The sequence below is a fragment of the Chiloscyllium plagiosum genome, chromosome 32, assembly GCF_004010195.1.
Source record: "Chiloscyllium plagiosum isolate BGI_BamShark_2017 chromosome 32, ASM401019v2, whole genome shotgun sequence".
NCBI lineage: Eukaryota > Metazoa > Chordata > Chondrichthyes > Orectolobiformes > Hemiscylliidae > Chiloscyllium > Chiloscyllium plagiosum.
Genome location: NC_057741.1, coordinates 44,707,466 through 44,731,892, shown reverse-complemented (window position 1 = coordinate 44,731,892; position 24,427 = coordinate 44,707,466). Strand labels below are relative to the sequence as shown.

At 38.2% G+C, this 24,427-nt stretch overlaps 1 protein-coding gene across 8 annotated transcripts in view; it reads left to right on the top strand.

The window, feature by feature from the left end:
* The window catches only part of dennd4a (DENN/MADD domain containing 4A), a 150,318-nt gene that overhangs the window by 1,042 nt on the left and 124,849 nt on the right, over nucleotides 1-24,427 (top strand). The window contains exon 1 of one of the 8 annotated variants that reach the window (XM_043674607.1): nucleotides 16,003-16,318. The exons of the other annotated variants lie outside the window; for them this stretch is intronic. The gene's annotated coding sequence lies outside the window, so the exon portion shown is untranslated. Of the gene's footprint in view, nucleotides 1-16,002; nucleotides 16,319-24,427 lie in introns of those variants that run through there. 8 annotated transcript variants of the gene reach the window in all.

The window sequence follows — 24,427 nt, the reverse complement described above, 5'->3', positions numbered from 1 at the left end:
TGTGCATATAACCCCCCCCCCCCCCATGAAATGATTTTATGACCCCTCGTAATGTTTTATTAAATCCTCACAGCCCATTGATTTTTTAAATCCCCAATGTTATTTATATCCCTCTATTCTTCTTTATAACTTCCCCAATTTTAGTGTTCTTTGTAATTTACCCATCTTAACATTCTTTATAAACTCCCACCCCACCACCCATATTCGGTATATTCCCACCAGTGATTTTATAAAAAACCCCTAATTTCAATATAATCCCCCAGCGTCTTTCTGGCTGCCCTGTGTTCATTATAATTCCCCATGTTTTTGTAACATTGCCTGCTGTTCATTGTAACCCTCCTCCAAGGTAATTTATAATACCCAGTATTTTTGTGTACCCTCCTAATGTTCTGTATAAACCCTCTTTCCTAATAGTCCTTTATATAAACGCCTTCCAATGTTCTTTATAAACTGCCCACCCCAAAAATGTTCCTATAATCCTCTGTCCTTGAATAATGTTCTTAATGACCACACTGGTCATACATGTTTATAGCTTTGTAAGTCTATAAAATAAATAATCTGTTCTCCATCTTAAGATTTCTTTCCGTTTGTCTGCTTTTGGGGTCAGATAATGCGCAAAATTTTGGTTTTATTTTTAAACCACGAAAGGGTGACTAATGAATAACGGTATTCATTATTTAAAGTATCTGTGGTGCTAACAAAGTGGATGCACAGAAATAACCAATGAGATTCAATCCAGTTTTGTTTAAACATTTGGAGACAGTCTCCTGTTTAACTCTGATCTTGTTCCTTATTCCCACCTGGGCTGGGTTTGTGAGTAGAAATTATCTTTCGGTTGAGCTCTGTTAGGATTCATTTGTGTTTTTTTTTAAATTAGAATTCGTATTTGATGTTTCATAAGCTAATCGCTTTAGGTTTAATTGGAGGAATCGCGTGGCATAACTACTGTGAGCTCCTAAAAAGAACTTAAAATGTTGGTTTAACAAAGGCATATTGCACGGGTGTATGTATTAACTTTGGCATATTCATTCTTCACTGGAGAATATTCTTTTGCTGAAATTTACTTTAAAATGAATGTTAGGTATCAGGATGTTTCTGGGTTATTTTGTTAATAGGGGCTTTCTGGGATTCACATTGTGGTTTAGCATCAGCTCTATTGATAGTATCGAAAACACACTGATACATCTGTGCAAATGTCACTGGGAAAACCCTGTGCTTGCACGTGTACATTTATCCTTTACTGTACAAATTGTTTCTTTTTGAGTAAGTTGTGAATGGATGAGGGAAAGTGTCATTTTGCTCAGAGGTTCAATTTCACAACAGTCATATGATGTATGAAAAATAAACTTTTTAAAAGCTAAATAGTTTAGGAATTGCATGTTCTTAAAGCAACTGTTAGCCAATCAAGATCCATCTATTTAAAATTAATTTGAGGGGAAAGTTTAGAGTATTTTAATAGAAGGCTTCATCCACAACTTAGCAAATCACTTAACTTGTTTCTGTGGTTGTGAACTGTTAGCCAAAGTGAGTGTCGCTTGTTTTGTTTTCATCATAGGGAGTTAAGTTCAGGAAAACACTGGTGTAAGCCATTGCTGCTGCTGATGTTGCTTTCACACTATGCTGCAGTTTAAGTTTGAAAATTTTCATATTTAGATCTCACTTTTTACCTCAAAGTAAATGGTAATTGAACTGACAGTTTGTGATTACATCATTATCATCATTGAATTGACTTTATTGTCACATGTACTGAGGCACAGTAAAAAGCTTTGTCTTGCGAGCAATACAGGTAGATCACATGGTTAAATAGCATAGATAAGTAAATAATAAGTGAACAGCGGCAAAAACAAAAACACGAGTACAGGCAAATGCTAAGAGTTTGAGAGTCCATTCAGTATTCTAACAACAATAGGTAGAATATGTTTCGAAATCGGCTGGTGCATGTGTTCTGGCTTCTGTACCTTATCCCCGATGGTAGAGATTGTAAAAAAGCATTGCCAGGGTGGGATGGATCTTTGACAATGCTGGTGGCCTTTCCTTGACCGGGCCTGGTAGATAGATTCTATAAATGGGAGGTTGGCCTTTGTGATTGTCCGGGCCGAGTTCACCACTCTCTGTAACCGTCTCCAATCTTGAATGGTTCACTTACCATATCGGGTAGTGATACATCCTGACAGAATGCTCTCGATGGCACACCTATAACGGTTGGCAAGGGTATTCATTGTCTTGCCAAAATTTCTCTGCTACCTGAGGAAGAAGAGACGTTGTTGGGCCTTTGTAACCAGTGCATCCACATGAAGAGCCCAGGAAAGCTTGTTGTGGATGACAACTCCCAGGAGTTTGACATTCTCCACTCATTTCACCTCTGTGCTATTAACTTTGGCATATTTGTGTAGGGGGGCATGAGTAACATCCTGCCAAAAGTCAATAATGAGTTCCTTGGTTTTGCCGGCATTGAGAGTATCTTGGCATTCCGTTGCAGATGAGGATAACTCTCTCCCACTCTTGGTGCGTCTGTTTGTGGCTAAATAATCCAAGGCGGCTTCTGCAAACTCTGCCAAACTTGGGCCAGAAGGTGATCGTGGAAATGGGTGGGTGGGGTGTTAGTGTGACATTGCGCTCTTTTTGCTGTTTTTGCCTAGCTTCTGCTTTTTCCTGATGGCAAGTCTCAAGATTCTCAAAGCCTTCCCAGATACTGTTCCTCCACTTTGGACAGTCTTGGACCAGTGGTTCCCAGGTGTCTGTGGAAATGCCACACTTTATCCTAAGAGAATTCCGAAGCACTTTCTCCGTCCACCTGGGCTCGCCTTCTGTTTCTGAGCTGGGATTAGAGCATCTGCTTGGGGAGTCTTGTGTAAGTCGTGCAATGTGCCCAGCCCATCGTAGCCGATGAAAGGTGGTCAGTGCCTCGATGCTGGGGGTGTTGGCCTGATACCAGGACGCTGGTATTGGTGTAGCTGTCTTCCCAGTGGGGGTACAGGATCTTGTGCATTGTCGGTACTGCGCCAGTGTGTTGAGATGTCTGCTGTAGACAGTCCACATCCCCATTTGTGATTAGCGTCATCACTGAATACTGATCTGCTAAGATGTTGCACAATTCAATTTCATCAACAAATGTTTGAAAAATATAACAATGTAGCAATGTGGTTTATAAATTTTAATTGTAAATTTGATTTCACTAAAACAAAGGTATTGATGACATCATTTGTGTTAATTGGCTGAAATAATTTTCTGAATCTCTCAGTTGAGAGAATGTCGTGTATTAATTCAAAGTGAAAGCTCTACCATTTGCTTCACATTTAGATTTAATGAATGAAATTATTGCAAGTTCCTACCATGCCTGCTTAGAGAGTCTTGTTTATGCAAATTTTCCCTATGCCATCTTATAAAAAGGTGTTGATTCCTTGCCAGGGTAGGATCTAGAAATTTTGCCTCCATTTACATATTGGCTGCTCTTCATCGGGGAGATCAGCTAAATCACCACATGTCATGCTTGCCTTATCTTTATTTATGCTATGCTCACTCAGATGGATACCTGGGTGGGAAAAATAGGAAAGATTCAGAATTCCTGCACCTGAGTGAGTATACACTTTCCACTTGCTGGAAGTGCTTGTATCCTGGTGTGAGAGCGAGTATAGAATTTATGTGTAAAATGTGCTTAGTATATTGATCTCCTGGACCAGACATCAGTACCTGTGTGTAAGTTGAGTGGTGTCCTGGTAACAATCACTACCTTCATGAGTAAGGTGGGGAAAGATATGGTGTCACTCTGAGGCACTTTACTTTCACAGTGCTAATTCTTGGTGTAGTTTGTAATTTATTTTTAGTTCGCCTGTGCATGGAACATTCCTGGCTGAGAGCCAGTAAGTGAGCAGATGTTCAGCAGAATTTGGGCAGTGCAGAGTTTTGGTTGGTCTTGAGAAGGTGAGAGTCATGGTGATTTACTTCCTTTGTGTGTGTTTAGATAGCTGAAACACTTCTTCAGTGCTCGCTAAGCTCAGATAGCTATGCAAATGTCAAATTTATCATAGGGTAGTTTTCATAACAGCCTGAACAGGATGAAAAGAATGGTGATTGTGCACTGGTTTTAAGTATTAATTGTTTTATTACAAATTTTAATGTGTATATGTATGTTGTGGTATCCCCAGTGGGATCCAGAAACCACCTATTTTAAGGCTGTACACTGTTTCCAGAAACAGTAGTACAGAACTTCTCAGCAGCATTCATTGTAAGAAAGTAAAAATTGTCGTAATTGTTTTGAAATTTGGTTTTCTTACATTTGACTTGATGAATGTAACCAACGGCTTTGGCAGCATGTCTATGTTTCATCAGTATTCAATAAACAGTCGTCTTGTTTGTAGTAGCTAGTTGCTGTTGTGAATATTTATTTGTAGAAAGGTTACTATTAAGCAGTCAGTCATGATATGAAAGTTACAGCAGTAGTTTTTACCAGAGTGGATGCAGCCTTATACTACTTTTTGATGCTCCATCAAATACCGAGTCGTATATGGAATCTCTTAAGATATCTAATCAAGGCTTGCTATGTTAGATTCATAGACCAGTACACAACAGAATGTGGTCATTTGGACTATTGTGCTTTGGTAGACCTGTCCAACTAATCCACTCCTCTGATCTTTCCACTGGACCTTGAATTAAATTATACTTTTTAGTTGACATTGTGGTTTTTTCAGAAATGTGGATTTCCTGCTCTTTTTTTAAAAAAAACAGCAACTTTCTGTTCTTGAAAACTAAATTAATGCAAATCCGATTTTGTTAAGTTTACATTGATTCTGTAGTTCCCATTACCAATTCATTAATTGTTGGTATAAAAGCAGTTTGCCATGCAGCATTGATGTTACATTTTGTAAACAGCCGGGATTAATTTTAGGAAGGCATGTTGAGGCCTGTGACCTCAGTTATTTATCTTCATGTTCATACACTTTGACAAGCAGGAGTCCATGGTCAAAGGCAAATGTGAATAACACAAGTACTTAAAAGGTGCCTTTGAAAAACATCTCTCTTCAACTTCAGTTACTTCCATTGTGATGATCAGTACCAGGGCTCAGATTTTTACAATTCGTATCAATCACTTAATCATAGAGATGTACAGCACAGAAACAGACCCTTCGGTCCAAACCGTTCACACCGACCAGATATCCCAAACCAATCTAATCCCACCTGCCAGCACCGGCCCATATCCCTCCAAACCCTTCCTATTCATATACCCATCCAAATGCCTTTTAAATGTTGCAATTGTACCAGCCTCCACCATCTCCTCTGGCAGCTCATTCCATACACGAACCACCCTCTGCGTGAAAATGTTGCCCCTTAGGTCCCTTTTATATCTTTCCCCTCTCACCCTAAACCTATGCCATCTAGATCTGGACTCCCCCAACCCAGGGAAAAGACTTTGCCTATTTACCCTATCCATGCCCCTCATAATTTTGTAAACCTCTATAAGGTCACCCCTCAGCCTCCGACACTCCACTTAAATAAACTGAATGAACTGTACTGAGGTTTATGGGTGATACAAAGGTGAAAAAATAAGCTGTGTAAAAGACACAAAGATCTGTAAAGGGATATAAATAGGTTAATTGAATGAGGAATAATGTGGCTGATGGCATATAATATCGGGAAATGTGAGGTTAATCACTTTGATACGGAGAATAGATAAATGGGATGTTTTCAAATTGTTAAAAATAACATTCATGTACAAGCTCTTCAAGACTTTTTAATGCCAACATCTAATTGCCTTTCCACAAGAAAAACAATATTTCCATACTTGAGTTGTGGGGATCAGATGGGAATGTGGAATTAAGATTGAAGATCATTTGTTAAGTAGTGGCACAGGATTGAGATGTCTCAAGGTTTACTCTTGCTTCCTTTCTTTTATATCTCCATTATCAGTTGTTTGAAAGGTAACTAGAATAGACTTCGAATAGACTGTGCGTTCAAATGGGATCTTCCTGGTCTTTGCTCCCACTAATAGGTTAGCATTTATTATTCCCTGTGGATGTAGTGAGGAAGATATGTACACATTGAGAGATCAATGGAATGGTTAGGTAGGCTGAAAATTGAATTCAGTCCAAAGAATTGTGAAGTTATACATGTGAGGTGAGCAAACAAGGGAAGATTATTGGCGGAAAACTGAAGTATGGAGAAACAGAGGGAATTTGGAGTGCATATCCACCTATCCCTGCAGGGTAGCTTTGAAGAAAGATCAGAAAGATTAGGTTGTTTTCTTGGAACAAAGTTGACTATTTAAAATGCACAAAGTTATGAGAGTTCTGAATAGAGTGAATAGGAAATTCTGAGGTCAATGATCAGGAGGCATCGAATTAAAGTAATTTAAAAGTAATTCTTTTTCACTGAGGATGGTAGGGATGTGGAACATCTTGCTGCAAAGGGTGGTAGAGAGCAAAGGGAGCATCTTATACATATACAGTGTTGTAACTTGTAAGTCTAATAGGAAGAGGTAGCAAGCTGAATTAGACTGGCTGGCTTTCTTTCAGTCTATTTAGAAACAATGAAAGGAATGGCCTCGTGTGCCAGTGTATGCATCAATCCCAGATTTATGAAGCTTATGAAACAGTTAAGACAGAATTTCTCTAATTCATATTTGTTTACGTGAGGATTGTAGGGTATATGACATCTCCTCTTATAGGTATTCTGCACCTGAAATTATTCAACTTTCCAGACAGTAGGTTCTTAATTAGCATAGTAATAGCTGATCTAGCTCATCGACTATAGTCACATGATACAATGATAATGGCGTTGTTGACTAATCACAGTGATCAATCTCTGTCAATGAATCTATGGCAGATCCCCATGAGACACAAAACGCCAGTCATACAGTCGTAGAGATGTACAGCATGGAAACAGACCCTTCGGTCCAACTCGTCCAAGCTGATCAGATATCCCAGCCTAATCTAGTCCCATTTGCCAGCACTTGGCCCATATCCCTATAAACCCTTCCTATTCATATACCCATCCAGATGCCTTTTAAATGTTGCAATTGTACCAGCCTCCACCACTTTCTCTGGCAGCTCATTCCAGATACACACCACCCTCTGCATGAAAAGATTGCCCCTTAGGTCCCTTTTATTATCTTTTCCCCTCTCACCCTAAACCTATGCCCTCTAATTCCCACTTCAGGGAAAAGACTTTGTTGTTTACTCTATCCATGTCTCTCATGATTTTATAAACTTCTATAAGGTCACCCCTCAGCCTCCGACGCTCCAGAGAAAACAGCCCAGTGATGGAGACCTTTGAAAACCCAAGGCCAGAACTCTCAAGGGCGATCTATTCACAGCATGTTATGCCTCAAATTACTTGTACTGTGTGCTAAATCCTAAAATGTCTATCTAATTTGCATTTGATGATTCAAAATGTCAGCTTTCACCTTTTCCATTTGGGAGTAATTCCATATTGCTTTCTCACTGAATTACTGTTTCTGCAGATTTGTTTTGGCATTATATCTCATTAAACAAGTCATGCCCTCTAGGTCTACTATTCTGGATAAGGTATAACAGTTTGTCCTGCTTTACATTATTCAGTCTCTTTAAAATCTTAAAACAGCAATCATATCACCCCCCCATCCCTTTATTCCAGTGAGAAATAAAGTTTACAACACCCCTACTTGTTAGTCAGTCTACCTATGCCTCAGTCATTATCTTACTTTCTGCTGCACCCTTTAAATAGCAGCAGTATTCATTTTTCTACTATGGTGACTAGAATTGTATACAGTGTTCTAAGTACGGTTGCACCAATGATTTGTAAACTGGTGGGTTCAAGTCTCACCTGTCCCAGCAGGGTGTGTTGACATCTATAAACAGTTTAATTAGAAAATAGGTTTTTCTAATAATAGGGCAGGAATCCTCATCATTTTGGTTCAATGTTAAATTTTTAATTTATCTCTGATTTCTTTTTTTCATTCCCACCGATGATTTTGGTTTAGCTTTAGGTCACTACTAATGAGGACCTCCGATCTCTCTCATTTCCCATGCACTTTGTTTTCTTTACATTGATGTAGCAGTCCTTTCTAAACATTTATCCTGCATGTGAAACATTGTCACCAATCTGCTTGTTGCTCAAGCATATTTAAATATCCTTGCAAACTATCCCCTTTAACCTTGGAGACTACCACCTTTGAAGGGCTAGACAACCTACTCCTGTTCCTAGTTCTTATGTTATGTTCTTTGACTTTCTTATTGTCTGCACATTTAGTTGTTGTATTTGCAACTCTGCGATGATGAAAATATTGGTTAAGACGTCCTAAGGTAGAGTCATTTAGAATACCACTGGTAACATTCTGACAGGATGTTAGACAATCTTGTACATTCAGTTATGAAGAATTAATATAGCATGCCTTTTCTCGTAAGAATTATGTTACGTCGAAAAATTCTTTTAATTCTCAAGTTCCATTGAGAAGGTGGTCATGGATTTTGTGTTTGATGCAACTAAGTTGCTTTTTTAGAAGTTAAGGGTCAACCATGTTGGTGTGAAACTAGAGTTGCATAATAACCAGACTTGGTAAGAATGGCAGATTTCCTTCTCTATTCTAACAGATGTTAATGAATCATTTCGGTTTTTATTACAATCTGAGCTTTAAGGTCCCTTTTCCTGATGTCAGCTTTTTTTCTTGTTGTATTAATCCAGGGCTCCAGCCCTGTTACATAAGACTGTGATGTTGTAACCCAGTGAGAGGATGTGTCTGATTTTTTAACTTTGATTAGAGTGGTGCTGGAAAAGCACAGCAGTTCAGGCAGCATCCGAGGAGCAGTAAAATCGACGTTTCGGGCAAAAGCCCTTCATCAGCAACTGCAGTCCTTGTTTTTACCTTTTTTAACTTTGAGTCTCTTTTTGAGCATCAAGATGCCTTTCTATTTACATTTTCAGATTCTTAGATTTTTTTCCTTGTTGGAGATATGAGAGTATAGTGAGTTGGTTTTTCTAACATGTCTGTCCAAAGAAGAACATTTCTTGTTTTTGATCCGCTATGCTTCCAAGTAGTCTTCCTGAGACTAAGAAGTCAAGTGGTTGAAGTGGTGAATATAACTTATCGATAGAACTCCTTACAAAATAACAATTTTAATATCATAAAAATCTGTGAGACCTAGTGTGTGAATTGCAAATGATTATTGTGCTTAATAGAATGCTATGTTTTATTGCTGGGTCATTGAATGTAACTGTAAGGGTGGATTATGCTTCATTTATAGAGGACTTTGCTGAGACTACATCAAAAGTAGTGTGTACTGGTCACCAAACTTACAGGAGGATGTTAAAGCATTGGGGGAAGTTCAGAGAAGGTTTATTCGACTTAATACCTGGAATGAGTGGATTGCCTTATGAGGAAAGGCTAGATAGACCAGGTCTGTATCCTCTGGAGTTTACACGAGTTCAAGGTGTCTTATTTGAAGCATGTAAGAACATGAAGGGATTTGACCACATGGATGTGGAAAGGATGTTTCCTCTTGTGGGACTATCTTAGAATCCCTATAGTGTGGAAACAAGCTATTTGGCCCAATGAGTCCACACCAACCCTTGAAAGGGCATCTCACTCAGATCTATCCCCCTACCATGTAACCCTGCATTTCCCATGAATAACCCCCCTAATCTATACGTCCCTGAATACAAAGGGTTATTTAGCATGGCCAAACCACCTAACTTGCACATCTTTGGACTATGGGAGAAAACCCTCACAGGCATGGAGAGAATGTACACACTCCACGCAGATAGTCACCCAAGGGTGGAATCGGAATCGAACCTGGGTTCCTGGTGCTGTGAGGCAGCAATGCTAACCATGAGTCACCATGCCTCCCAAGTATTGAGAACTAGAGGTCATAATTTAAAAATAAAGAGTCACCCATTTAATATAGAGCTGAGAAAACTTTTTTTTCGGTGAGGATTGAATGTCTTTGGCATTCCCTTCCTCAAAAGATAGTGGATGAAGAATCATTAAATATTTTTAAAACACTAAAAAGATGGAAAATGACTGGGGATACCCAGGAGTGTAGAGTTGAGATTCAATCTCTGATTCTTTCATAGCATCATCCATATGAATGTTTGAAATATTCTTGGTGAAATTTATGAAGATGCAAATTGTCATTTTAAAAAAATTTGAAATCCTCTCATGAAAACAGAATGTTCCCAGTATATTTGAACTAAATCTGATACAGTTACCACTGTCCTTCGAAATGGATTAGTCATTGCTTATCTGAGCAGTGATGACAGTTATTGCCACATGCTTACTGGGAAGGAGATGTGATGCAATCTGCCATAGAACATTAAACACAGTTAAGTGTTTACTGTTTCCTTATATATTCTTGGAACTATTAAAAGCTAATGTAGTCTGCTATAAGTGAATATGAAGTGTAGAACTTCCTTTAACTTGTTGATAAAGGAGCAAAGGAGTATTCTCCTTGTGTGTATAAAAAATAAACTAATATTTTAAACATGCCATTTCTCCTGTCATGACCTACTGTAAAGAATGTACAGATGTGTCTCTGTTCCACATGCTGTCACATAGTGTAAAAAAGTCCAATGACACCACCAATATGAACAACTTTCTGCGCTAACTGTTACTTGGGATGAAAGTGATTCATACCAAGTGTCATTGGTAACTGAAAAAAGGAGCTCTATTTTTGTAACACATATAACTTTAAGACAAACAGGTGGACTTGGGCCTCCGCTTGAATGAATTCTGCTTTTTATGCTTTGTTTTTTTCTGTTGTGTTTGCACAAAGAGAAAGCGACTGCATGCTTTGTATCTTCAAAGTTTGGATGTTTCTTCTCTGTTGCTCTTGGTATTTGCGGCTTTTTATCACTGCAGCTCAAGCAGAAGGGCTGTTATTAGACAGAATCTTTAAATCAACAGACTCTCAATGCCATTCAGTCTTGAATTCTCCCTCTTAATGCTTCAAAACAGAACACTGCATTGCACAGCTCAACAATACATGCAGCACTTGATTCTTTTTAAGTAACCAAAGTTTCTAGATATTCCAATCATTGCAGTCCAACTTCTAATTTAGTATATAGTCCCAAAAGTGAAAAATCTATAGTCTATTACAATGATCTTGTCTTCCTTTCCACTATTGTAATTGTCACCTGTTAATTGTTCACTATTACTCAAAAGTCCAGCCGTGATTTTGAAATCCTATTCTGTTTGCTCAATATCATTTTAAATGTTTTTCCAGACTCTTTTTTTACTGCAGAGTATACTTAATGCTCCTTTTGATTTAATAAAAGATATGCAGGTCATATAAATGGTATCTTTGAATTACGTGGAGGGAGTTTGAGCCATTCAGTCAGAAGGGATATATGGCCTAATAGAGTAGAATAGAATCCCTGCAGTGTGGGAACAGGCCATTTGGCCCAATAAGTCCACACCAACCCTCTGAAAAGTAACCCACCCAGACCCATTCCCCTACCCTATGACTCTATATTTACCCCTGACTAATGCACATAACCTACACTATGGGCAATTTAGCATGGCCAGTTCACCTAACCTGCACATCTTTGGATTGTAGGAGGCAATCCATGCTGACATGGGGAGAATGTGTGAACTTCACTCTAATTCATGTATTTCTGTTCAAGTTTGGGGGTTGATAACAACTGTCTCGCAATGTTTTGAGAACAAGAAACAATTTCTGAAGTTGACAAATCATCCTACATATTGTGTGGTAGCATGTGCGTTTCTTCTTGCTCACATTCAGTTTGAACTCTTTCTTATGCTTTTGGGAGGTCCTGGAAGACAGGATGTGTCTTCACAGCTGTTTCATCACAAAGTTAATTAGTGATTTATATTTGTATTTCTAAGTTTTTTTTTCCGCTGTACCACAGACTTGCAACATTTCCTGTTGCCCAATGACTGGACCAAACAATGATGTATACTTTTCCCATTATTTTTAAATTTCTTGAGGAAGTGCAGGTAATCTTTCTCAATCCCTTTAAACTCACTAATCAGGATGTAAAACTGAAGTCAAACCTTTTGGCATTTTAAGTGCAATTCCTACGGTGTCTTGAGAGAACAATAGATGGACACCGTTTCACTGTAGCTTGAAGTGTGTGAATTTTCAGGATTATTCTAATTCATCATTTTAAATTCATTACTGTTCATAATTCAATTCATTTTAAAGGGCTCAAAATATTTCCTACAGACATAGCCTAGGTTTGAACTAGCTACCTAATGAAAGAGCAGTGCTCTGAAAGCTAGTACTTCCAAATAAACCTGTTGGACGATAACCTGGTGTTGTGTGATATTTAACTTTGTCCACCCCAGTCCAACACTGACACCTCCACGTCATAGGTCTGAACTGTACTTCTCGGTATTTGTAGCTGCAGCCATGCTTGTAGATCACCTCTATAATTGAACTACTGAAATTTTAGAAACAGAATCTGCTCAACGCAAAATGATTCCCAGCACACAGCAATATTTTTCTAAATTGAGATTTTTGTCCCTAACTCATTTGATCAATTTGGAAAGTGTCCAGATCGTAAATCTGATTTGTTAAAGACCAATTAATTATGATCTAAACTGAAAGAATGTCTCATTTCAACATTTTTATCTGCATAAAGGTATTTAAATGATAGTTGCACTACATTATGGCTTTATCATTTAACAATTTAGAAACCAAGAAATCTACAAAGGGAGAGAGTGAGGACTGCAGATGCTGGAGATCAGAGTCGAGAGTGTGGTGCTGGAGAAGCACAACATCTGAGGAGCAGGAGAATTGACATTTCGGGCATAAGCCCTTCATCGGGAATGAGGAAATCTACAAAGGAACAGTTCAAATTCCATTTAAAAAAATTTAAATATTATGATCACGTTATAGTTTTGAAAACAATTGCCTTTATGTGTTGCTTTTAACTGGAGAAGCATATATATCAGGCTAAATACCTAATGAAATCTCTTGTGAAGATTTTTCATCCATCCATAATTCTGTCAAAAATTCTGACATTGGTAAATATTAAAGATTGATGGTGATTCAGTCTGTGCCAACATTATTTATGTTGTACAGACACCTGGAATTAAGGTGTATCAGAATATAGGCAAGGTGCAGGGTACGTTACAATGCAAATTAAGTAATTTATTAAATTTTGATGATGGAGCAGAGGAACTTCGAGAAATAAAGAGTCACCAAAGAAATGACACTGAGTAAACTATTGAAGCTGTGGCCTTACTAATTCCCAGGTCCTGATGGACTATATCCTAGTGCCTTAAAAGAAGTTGCTCGTGACACAATCAATAGGCGTTCGCCTTAATTTTCCAAAATTCCTTCAATTCAAGAAAAGTTCCATTAGATTTGAAACAAGTGAATGTAACTGCTTTATTCAAATAAAGGGGGAGACTGAAACTACATATCAGTTAGCATCTGTTTATTAGAAGCTATTAAACACTTTTTATATTTGAAACATTAAATATTATAGGCAAGAATCAACTTGGGTTTTTTGAAAGGGAATTCATGTTTAACAACTTATTGGAGTTATTTGAAGAAGTAATATTTTCTTTGGTTGTGCTGCATTTAGCTTTCTAGAAGAAATTTGATAAGGTGCCACCTCATGTTGGCATGCCCAGTAGATAGATTGGCTAGCTAACAAGAAACACTCGACATAAATATTTGTTGGTGAGATGTGATAGGTAGGGTGTCACAGGGATTAGTTCTGGGACCTCACTGTTTTACAATTTATGTAAATTCCTTGCATGAAGGGATTGAGGATAAAGTTGCTAAGTGAGTGAGCAGAGATCTGGCAAATGGAGCATAATGTGCAAAAATATGAGTGTCTATTTTGGCAGGAAGAATAAAATGCTGAGTCATGTTTTAGAACAGTAATGTAGAGAGTCTGAGTGTCTTAGAGTAAGAATTGCAAAACATAAGTATACTGATATAGCCAGTAATTAGAAAACCCTATGGAATGTTTCTATTGAAAAGCAACTTGAATACAAAAGTAGGCAGGTTTTGCTTTTCAGCTATACAGGGCCTTGGCAGGGTCATGTGAAGTGTTGGTTACCGTATTGGTCTCCTTATTTAAGGAAGGATGTGAAAGTGTTGGAAGCAGATTGGAAAGGGTTCACTCATCTTATATCTGGTATGAGTGAGTTATCTTGTGAGGAAAGGTTGGACAGGTTATGCGTATGTTCACTGGCGTTTAGAATGAGAGTCAATTTGTTGAAACATTTAAGAGCTGAGGAGTTTTAACAGGGTGGATGTGGAAAGAATTTAGAACTAGGGATCACTGTTTTAAAAAAGAAATGTCTTATTTTTAGATCGAGATGAGAATTTTTTTGTACCAATGTTGAGAGTCTATGGAACTCTCTTCCTCAAAATGTTGTGAAAACAGAGCTATAGACTATTTTTAATGCAGAGATAGACAAATTTTTAATGAGCAAAATGGTGAAAGGCAGAAATGTGGAGTAATCAAATCAAGCACGATATTATTCAATGGCAGAGCAGGCTCAAGGAGCTGAGTGGCATACTCCTGTGCCTATATTCGTCTACAGTCTGGTGGATACAGGTCCAACTTGGTGAACTGTTCCTTCATACAAGAATCCCCACTGAGTTATCAACTGAGTGTATATTTTCTGAAGTGCTAACACGGTCATAGCTTTGCTTGAATAAGGAAATCAAAACTACTCAGTTCTTGGATTTGGCGTTACCGAATCGCACTCTACACAAGTGTCCTACTGTAAAACATCCTGACTGTTATATTTCAATATATTTGCAATAAAAGGCAATATTCCATTTAATAGTTTAATCACTTGCTGTATCTGCACACTCTTTGTGATTTATGTGCCAGGACACCCAGATCCCTACTTGTGAATTTTTAATCACCCAAGTAATTTAGTATTTTGTGTCAATACTTGGTTTTGTTTTGTGACCTAATAATCACAATACTGAAATATAACAGAGGTGTTGCTTTAATGTTTTGAGTTCAGGACCACTCATGACGGTTTTGGAGCCTGAATACTGGAGTCCTCTTACTTATATTGGCATTTTTAAAAATAATGCTTTTGAATAAACAACTTGGGAAGTTTAATGAAGAGTTTAGAGCAACAGTTGTATAATCCACCCCAGGTCTTTTCCTAATTGCACTCTTTACATAATTGTTTAACATTATTTTAAAACTCAAACTGATTGAACTTGAGATGTGATCATAACCTTCTATAATTTCCATGCCAATAACTGCCTTATGGTGAAAGCAAAAAATGTCTTGGCAGGAAAACTCTGAAGATTGATTGCAGCTTAGCATGTAACAGATGTCCAAGTGCATTGGAATTACCAAAGCTAATTTTGATGCCTGCAAATTGTGCTGCTGCAGCTATTACTTTTGCATTGCCTGCTAGAGGAAATGTCTTCTACCACACTGAAAGGTAAATTCGACTGAAATGTGACAATTGTTTTGTTTCAGCTTTGAGGTCCCTTACATAAGTTTATTGGTAATCCTCTTTTAGCACTGCATGAATTCTGCAAATGTGGGTTTTTCTGATTTTGACACTTTGCCTCAAGTATCTCTGACAGCCTTGATGGTGTGTAATCTTTAGAAGCACAGTTTGGTGCAAAGGTTTAGTCTGTGACTGAAGGTCTGATTGATATTTGTGCATTTTTGTGCTCTGTGATGTAATCAAGAATGGGAATAATCCCTTAAAATGGAAATATGATCTGTGTTTTCATTTGTATATCTGGACAATAATGGCTGCACTTGCGTATGTACAGGAGTCACAGTGCATTACTGCATGATACTCCATTGCAAAACCACTTGAAGATTTATTTAATGCACATGCTGTTTGATGGAACTCCCCCTTGGTGTGACAGGTTACATGAATTTGTCATACGCAGTTAGTTGATCCATGCCACCTCTTTCTATCTCTAATGGTGAGATTTTGACTTTAGCAACAGTAGGGCCAGTTTAAACTTGTGCCTATGATATTTGCACAATTGGACTCATGACTGCATTGAATTTTCACATTGTTGATTAATGTCTTTTTGTTTATATCAGCAGCTAAGTTCATTTAGATGCCCTAAAGATGTTGTAACACATCCTGTTCTTCGGTAACCCAACCGGATAATGATGTTGTGATGTATGGTGCATAGTGGACAAAGGAGGAAAAACGTGGCAAGTGACTAGATTGCGAGAACAGGAAAGAGAATGGCACAAGATGAAGATTTGTAACTGTTCAGAAACTATCCTGCATGATATTGTTAGGGTATTTGGGTAAAGACTGGGATATAAATTTTGTAAATTATTCATTACACACAATCCAAATATTTGATGGATTTCTTAGGAGGGAAGAAAAGCGGCCAACATTTACTATTCTGAGCAGGTAAGTAACTTAAAAAAAAAGTTTTGAAAACCTACAATGAGGGAAGCTAATTCAGCAATAGTCACACTTTTGGATCTTTCCCATATAATCGACCCAATTATTCAATGGTTTGGTTTGCTCAGCTAACGGAAAAGTCTGTTTCAAATCATCATCGTTATGAGTAAGAATGTACATTTGGGTGAACTGTAATTCTTTATATCATTTGTCTATAGATTCTTAGTGTGAAATTTATAAAATTAACACTTGAATGTGAATTGATAATGTTGCATTATGGACTCCATGAAAGACTCGCTGCTTTGAAGTTTTTAAAAATAATGTGATGTGTGTAACAGTCTATCCTGATGCAGAGTAAGTAGGGTTTCTTTTTGTGTGTCAGTGGGGACATGGCACTGTGACTCTTACCTCAGCACGCCAAGGGAATACGTGAAACAGCCTCTGAAAATGCTGCCGTTGTGTTGACCTTAACATGGGTTTGACCCATGGCACAGGTGGCACAGTGGTCCAATGATTAGCACTGCTGCCTCATACTAGGGACCTGGGTTCGATTCTAGCCTCTGGTGACTGTCTGTGTGGAGTTTTCACATTCTCCCCGTGTCTGTGTGGGTTTCCTCTGGGTGCTCAGGTTTCCTACCACAGTCCAAACCTGTGCAGGTCAGGTGAATTGGTCATGCTAAATTGCCTATAGTTTTAGGTGCATTGGTCTGAGTGGGTTATTCTTCAGAGGATTGGTGTGGACTTGTTGGGCCAAAGGGCCTGTTTCCACATTGGGGGGAATCTAATCTAAACTGAATAGAATATTGTTGAGACCATCTGGCATACTTGTACAGATTAGTCCTCCTTACTTTAGGGTATACTTCTATTGGAAGCAAATAGATTCACTAGAATGATCTCTGAGATGAAAGCTTTTTGGATTTATATTCAAAGCTGATCCAACAAATATTTTGATTTATATATATGAGAGGATGGACAGGAAAGTGCAGTTAAGGCCGCAGTCATAGCTGTTATTGTATTAGTAATTGACGGAACAGGTTCAGTGGGCCATATGGTCTACGGCTTCGATTTTTATAACCTTGAGTCTGACACTTTGCCCATTGTCCATAAGGAAATGTGTACTGGTAAAGAATATGTGGCAGTATCTGTGTTAAAGTGTGTGATAAAAGTTGCCGTAGTCCTCTTGGACCATAACACTACTCTCTCATTAGAGAGAGAGAGAGACGGAGCTGGTGATGGTCGCCATGCCTGAAGGTCACCATGCCTCCTGTTACATGAGAGGTTGAGAAGGAGAGTCTTTATGGTTACCTCAGAAGATGGCACCACACTGCATCATGAACCGGCCATCCAGCCAACTCAGATAATTTAGTTACATATTAATACTTAAAAAACCAAGAAAATACAAATTTCTTAAATACTAATTACTGTACACCAATAGATTTGGAAGTTATGATTCTCAAAACTTACTTAATTTTATTCGGTGTTCTGTACAATGCTCAATACAAAATATAGTTTGCCTCCATGCTGACTTAGTATGCACATGCGGTGTTCATGTGTGCTAATGTACTATACATGCTGGAAGGCCCTAGACTACAAAACCTCTGGTCTGTTGTGATAAATGATTGTGACAGTGGCTGAAATTGGAAAGCAGATCAGTGGCTTATTTCTTTACCTGGAGAAATCATCCTTGTTTCATGCTATTGATTACTATCCAGTTTCTTCTAACTGAAAGATGGAGCATTGGATAAGGAAAGGAATAGGCATTATGATGATATATCTTCGGGTCGAATGGCTTCCAGGCATTCACTCTTTTAAGTTTTTTCTGTTCCATTTTTAAGCCATCAACTTGGCAAATACTTTTAAAACTTGACTGGTCAACATGGTTATGTCTGTTTGTGTCACTGAAAGTCCAACTTGCCATTGCTGCACTTTTATCTCCTGATTTTCACTAGACTTACTTCATGTAAATCTGTGTTTGTATTCACCAATTTCCCAGCTGTAGGATATTTACCGAACTGGGGGACTGAGTGTTGATTTCATACCCAAAGGAGATAAGGGGTAGATATCAAGAGCAAATGAAGGGTCCTGCTAAAAGTAAACATTTGGCCTGTAGATCTGCTGCCATATCTATCGTAAAGCATCTCATAAGTCTACCGTGAATAAATATAAAGCAAATAACTGCAGATTCTGGAGATCTGAGAGAAAACAGAAAGTACTGAAGAATTTTCATGTCATGTCTGATTCTTTTGGCAATTAGCTAAATCTGTGTACTCTGGTTACAAAACCCTCCTGCTAGTGGAAACAATTTCTCCTTGTTTATGCTATCAAAATTGTTCCAACACATCCAAGTTTCCAGTATAAGTTATGAAGTAAGTGCTCATCACGTAATCCTTGATTAAAAATCACACAACACCAGGTTATGTGATTTTTAACTTTGTACACCCCAGTCCAACACTGGCATCTTCAAATTGTAATCCTTGATGGCAGCCAAATGTGACTTCTAACTGCAAATGTTTGGCCTCACGTCCAGCTACCCTCAACACAAGCCCCATGAATAGTATCCCACCTTGATCCTGTGTATATAAGTGGCAGACCATTGCTGAACTATTTTATTTGCAGATCTTATTCAGCAGGAATGTAATCTGAGTGAACTATCAAGCAGCATTTTGTGTATGTAGTTTCAGTATTTTAATTCATTCAAACGTTTGAAGTCAACTGCTAAAATGTCCAGTGTTGACAGAGAAGATATTGTGATGAAAAATATGTAAATATTCCTTTAGTTCATAACAGCTAGAGCAGGCTTGTGGCGCTTGTCTTAACATAAAGAGAGTATCCTAGTTTGCTCTAACTTACGAGCAGGCTGTGTTGTTTCCTTGATGTGTTGTCTCATGTTATTGTTTGTCACCTTTCCATTATTCCCATCTTTCCATTTGGAAGTGTCTTTTTTCTGGATCTCCATTGCTGAAGAGCCTTTAGTAGAGCTTGAACACATTCAGTACAAAACATTGTGTATGAAGGATAAGTAGACTTTTATGGGAGAGCATAATGTACTGCTGGTTTTTAATTTTTTTTAGCAATATTGTGCAGTTTAATTAATTGCATAAGACTCGGTGCTGGAGTGACAATTGTTTACAATATATATTAATGATTCAATTAAGAGAAGTGAATGCACTGCTGCCAAGTTTGTGGATGACACAAAAAGGTGGGAAGGCAAGTGGTGAGAATAACAGTCTCCAGATGGATATTGGCTGGTTTGTGAGTGAGCAAAAACTTGGCAGATGCAATATGATACAAGAAAATGCAAGATTATGCCCTTTGCAAGAAGAATAGAGGAGCTAAATATTATTTAAATGGGGAAAGAATGCAGACAGCTGTAGCACAGAAGGATTTGGGGGTCCTTGGGAATGCATCCCAAAAAGCAAGTGTACAAATTCAGCAGGTACTGGGAAAGGCAAATGGACTGTCAGCCTTTAGTTCAAAGAGAAAGAAATATTTAAAAATGGGAAGGTCAAACAGTTTTGGACCCCTTATTTAAGGAATGCTGTACTGGCACTGGAGGCAGACCAGTTCAGGTTCACGATGTTGATTGTGGGTGTGAATGGATTTTTTTATAAGGAGAGGTTGAGTGGATTGGACTTGTACTCATTGGAGTTTAGAAGAATGAGAGGAAATCTAATTAAAATATAAAATTACTAGAGTTGACAGGGTAAATGCTGAGAGGTTGTTTCCTCTTGTGGGAGAGTCTAGGACCAAGGGCATAATTTCAGTCTAGAAGATTGCCCATTTAAGATGGAGATGAGGAGCAATTCTTTGAGGGCAAGAAATTTGTGAAATTGCTTCCCACAGAGGGCTGTGGAGGCTGATCGTCCAGGATATTCAAGGCTGAGATAAACAAACATTTTTAATCAGCAAGGGAATTCGGGGTTGTGGGGAAAGGCAGAGAGATGATGTTGAATATTCTCATCAGGTCAACCATGATCTTCTTGAATGGTAGAGCAAACTTGATGGGCCAAATAGCTTACTTCTGCTGCTACATCTTCTGGCCTATAATGCTTCTGTGAAATGTGTTAAAACTATTTACATGTTAAAAGTGTAAGTATATTGTCTTTATACTAACGATTGTACTTGATTGCACGACACTTCATATCATTTAATGAAAATCATTCGGTCAAGATTATATTCAATGTCGCAAGTTGACCTTATGACAAAGTTTAATTTTCGTGATTTGCAAAAGCAGAATTCAAACTATTCCATTAATTAGTGGAAAATCATAAAGAACAGCAACCATGATATTGTTTCAGTGGAATGACGGCTTGATCCTTTTTTATTTAAGTTTCCAATGTAATATTAGGTTCAGGACTTCGAAAGACGAAATACTTCATGAGTTCAGATGAGCCACCTTGTGTTAACAGATTGTTATGAGATGAGGCTGGCATAACTGGCCATCTGTTGTGGGTGGATGGATGGGCAGGCAGAGCTACGTATTTGGCAGACTGCAAGTACAGAGGAGGTCAGTCAAGAGACTTGGAGCAAGATTGAGTTTTACAACACTTGATTATCCTTGGATAAGTCGTGAAACACATCTGGTTTCTTATGCTTCTCCCTTAGATTTGACACAAGCTGTTTTAGCATTTGGAAGACCAAATTTAAATGTACATAAAACAATTGACAACATTATTTGTCCCCTCCTTTGTGTCAAGGTTAGTTTATATGTAAACACTCGATCATTCTCAAATCTAATTTAAAAGATATTTCAGCAATAGTAATATTTTGTGATGAAATCTTGAGTTTAACATTAAACAAATGAAAAGGGCATGGATATCAGCTCACCCAACCAATTTCCTCCAAAGACTCTACACAAACAGTAATTCTGAGATGGAAATGTGTTGCTGGAAAAGCGCAGCAGGTCAGGCAGCATCTAGGGAACAGGAGAATCTACGTTTCGGGCATTAGCCCTTCTTCAGGAGAAGGGCTAATTCCTGAAGAAGGGCTAATGCCCGAAACGTCGATTCTCCTGTTCCCTAGATGCTGCCTGACCTGCTGCGCTTTTCCAGCAACACATTTCCATCTCTGATCTCCAGCATCTGCAGACCTCACTTTCTCCACAAACAGTAATTCTACCAACTCCATCCAAGTTGATGTACAATGGACTAACATGGTTCTTTTTTCTTCTAAAATATCATACCAAATGTCATGATCTTATTTTAAAAAAAAAACACAACACTAGATTTTAGTCCAACAGGTTTATTTTGAAGTACAAGCTAGTGCTTCCAGATGGACTATGACCTGGTGTTTTGTGATTTTTAACTTTTGTCCCCTCCAGTCCAACACTAGTACCTCCATATAATGATCTTTTTTGATAATCTTCAATTGTTAAGCTTTGTTGTCTTGTCTTTTCTTTTCCTAATTCAGCCATAATACTATGCATTTCACTTTTTTTTTAAAATTCACTCATGGGCATGTCTGGCCATCCATCATTGCCCTTGAGAAGGTGGGGTGATCTACCTTCTTGGTCTGGAGTCACAATGTAAGCCAGACCAGGTAAGGATGGCAAGTTTTCTTTCCTGAAAGACGTTAGTGAGCCAGATGGGTTTTTCCAAAAATTGATAATGGTTTTTTTGGTCATCAGTAAATGCTTAATTCCAGTTTTTTTTTAATTGAATTTGATAATCCCACCACAGTGGTTTTCAAACCCAGGTGCCCAGAACATGGATTAGTAGTCTAGTGGTCACCTTCCCATAAATCTAAGTAGAATAGAAAATTAAGTCGATATGTAGTACTATCACTGTGAATCTTTAATCATCATTTCTAATTATATTTGACATTTACATTGAGTATAAGTCTAAACAATCTGAAACAAAGGGTAGCACTGTTATGGAGAGCCAGTTTTATTCTGTGGGCCTGTCATCTAAAATCACATGGATGGGAAATAAAGCAGGGTATTCACTCTGAGGACATCTCAAGGCTATCAATGATACCACGCAAGTGATACTTTGAAGAGGTTGGCTATGACACTCTTGCAGGACATTTTTAATAAGGATTAGACTCCTATCAGATCTTTGTATTTTACCTATTTGTAAACCAATCTGTATTGAAAACTTGTAGATTTTTCAACATTAAATTCTTGGATATCAGCTTGTGAAATCTAACTTGTCTTCTTTTGTTGTGTCAACATCAAATTGAGGTACACAGTTAATGTCAAAAAAACTGAGAGAACTGCGGATGCTGGAAATTGGAAACAAATACAGAAAAAGCAGCAAAAACTCAGCAGGTCTAACAGCATCTGTGGAGAGAAATCAGAGTTACTGTTTCAGTTTCAATGACCCTTCTCTAGAACTGAACCCCGAAATTCTAACTCTGATTTCTCTCCATACATGCTGCCAGACCTGCTGAGTTAGACACAATTAATCTCTGTGTTCTGCCTGAGTCTCAGAAATCCATCTATCCTGTGTGCCACTTTGACATTGCAATAGCCGTTCTATCAGATTCTGTAAGCCAGATGGCAATTGAATATTAGTAACACTCTAGAAATTGAATAAAACTGGTGTAATGGTAATGTCTCTGGGCTAGTATTCCACAGGCTCAGACTAATGCTTTGGGGACACAGGTTCAAGACCCACCACAATGGTTGGTGGAATTTAAATGTAACCAATAATTCTGGAATTGAAAGCTCGTCATAGTAATGGTGGCCATGGAATTATCACCAATTGTCATTGAAAACCCATCCAGTTCACTTTTGTATTTTAGGGAAGGAAATCTGCTGTCCTTACCGGGTCTGACTTGCACATGACTGCAGACCCAAATCAACGTGGTTAACTCTTAACTGTCTTCTGAAATGCCTGGCAAAACTCTTGGTTGAAGGAAAATTAGGGATAGACAACAAAAGCCTGTCAATGATGCCCATATCCCATGGAAAGAATAAATAAATTGAAAAAGCTTAATTTATTTTGGGTCCTATAAAATCACCAGCAAGCAGTTGCATCAGTTTGGTTGCATCTGCTAACTAGTCATCTGGTAGCTCTGCTAGGCAGTTTCCTTTGCTGATACAAAAATGGCAAAATAAAAAAAATCTGGTAGATCCATTAGCATCTGTTAAAATAAATCAAAAATGCTGAAACACTTGCATAGAAATATAATTTGATACTTTTCGTTAATTGAATCTAATATGATGTTTGGCTCAGTTGACATATTCAAGCCAATGTCAAACCAACTAATAATTATTCAGTCAATGAGCAGAAGTGAGATCAGGGGGCCATCAATGCATCAGTCCCTCAGTGCATCATTCTGTTCAGTCTCTAAGAACCATGATTTGACAAGCTGTTAGGTGGCCACTGCTTTGTAGAGACAGGGTTAGTACCTAGGAAATTCCCACTTTTAAAGAAAATATTTTGCACTTCAAAATTGCTCATTCCCACAACATTACTAGTACATCATTAATTACAGAAGAAACAATGTTTTCTCTGCACTTTCTCTGTAGCTGTAATGCTGTACTCTGCATTCAGCGGAACTATGAGGAGCTTGTACAGTTCGACATAGGAAATAAGGAGGTTTTGGAAGTCATGTCGGGCTTAAAAACAGACAAATCCCTGGTCAGGATGAATTGCATCCCAGACTGCTGTGGGAGGAAAGACAAGAATTGCAGGGGCTCTGACACAAATTTTTAATTCCTCTCTGGCCACTTGGGATGTGCTAGAGGACTGGAAGATGCATAATGTTGTTCCATTTATTCAGAGGGGTGGTAGAGATGAACCAGGAAATTATAGACCAGTGAGCCTCACGGCAGTGGGAGGGAAACTATTGGAGATAATTCTGAAGGAGCAAATTAATACCCATTTGGAAAGGCATGGGTTAATTAGGCATAGTCAGCAAGGCCTTGTCAAAGGGAGGTCATGCCGAACAAATTTGTTAGAATTTTTTGAAAATGTGTCCATATGTGTGGATGAAGAAAGTTTAGTTGATGTAGTTTATATGGATTTTGGCAAAGCTTTTAACAGGGTTTCACATGAGAGACTGATTGAGAAGGTTAAAGGACATGGAATTGAGGGAAACTTGGCGAGATGGATTGAAAACTGACTTAATAGGACACAAAGGGTAGTGGTAGAAGGCTGTTGGAGTGAC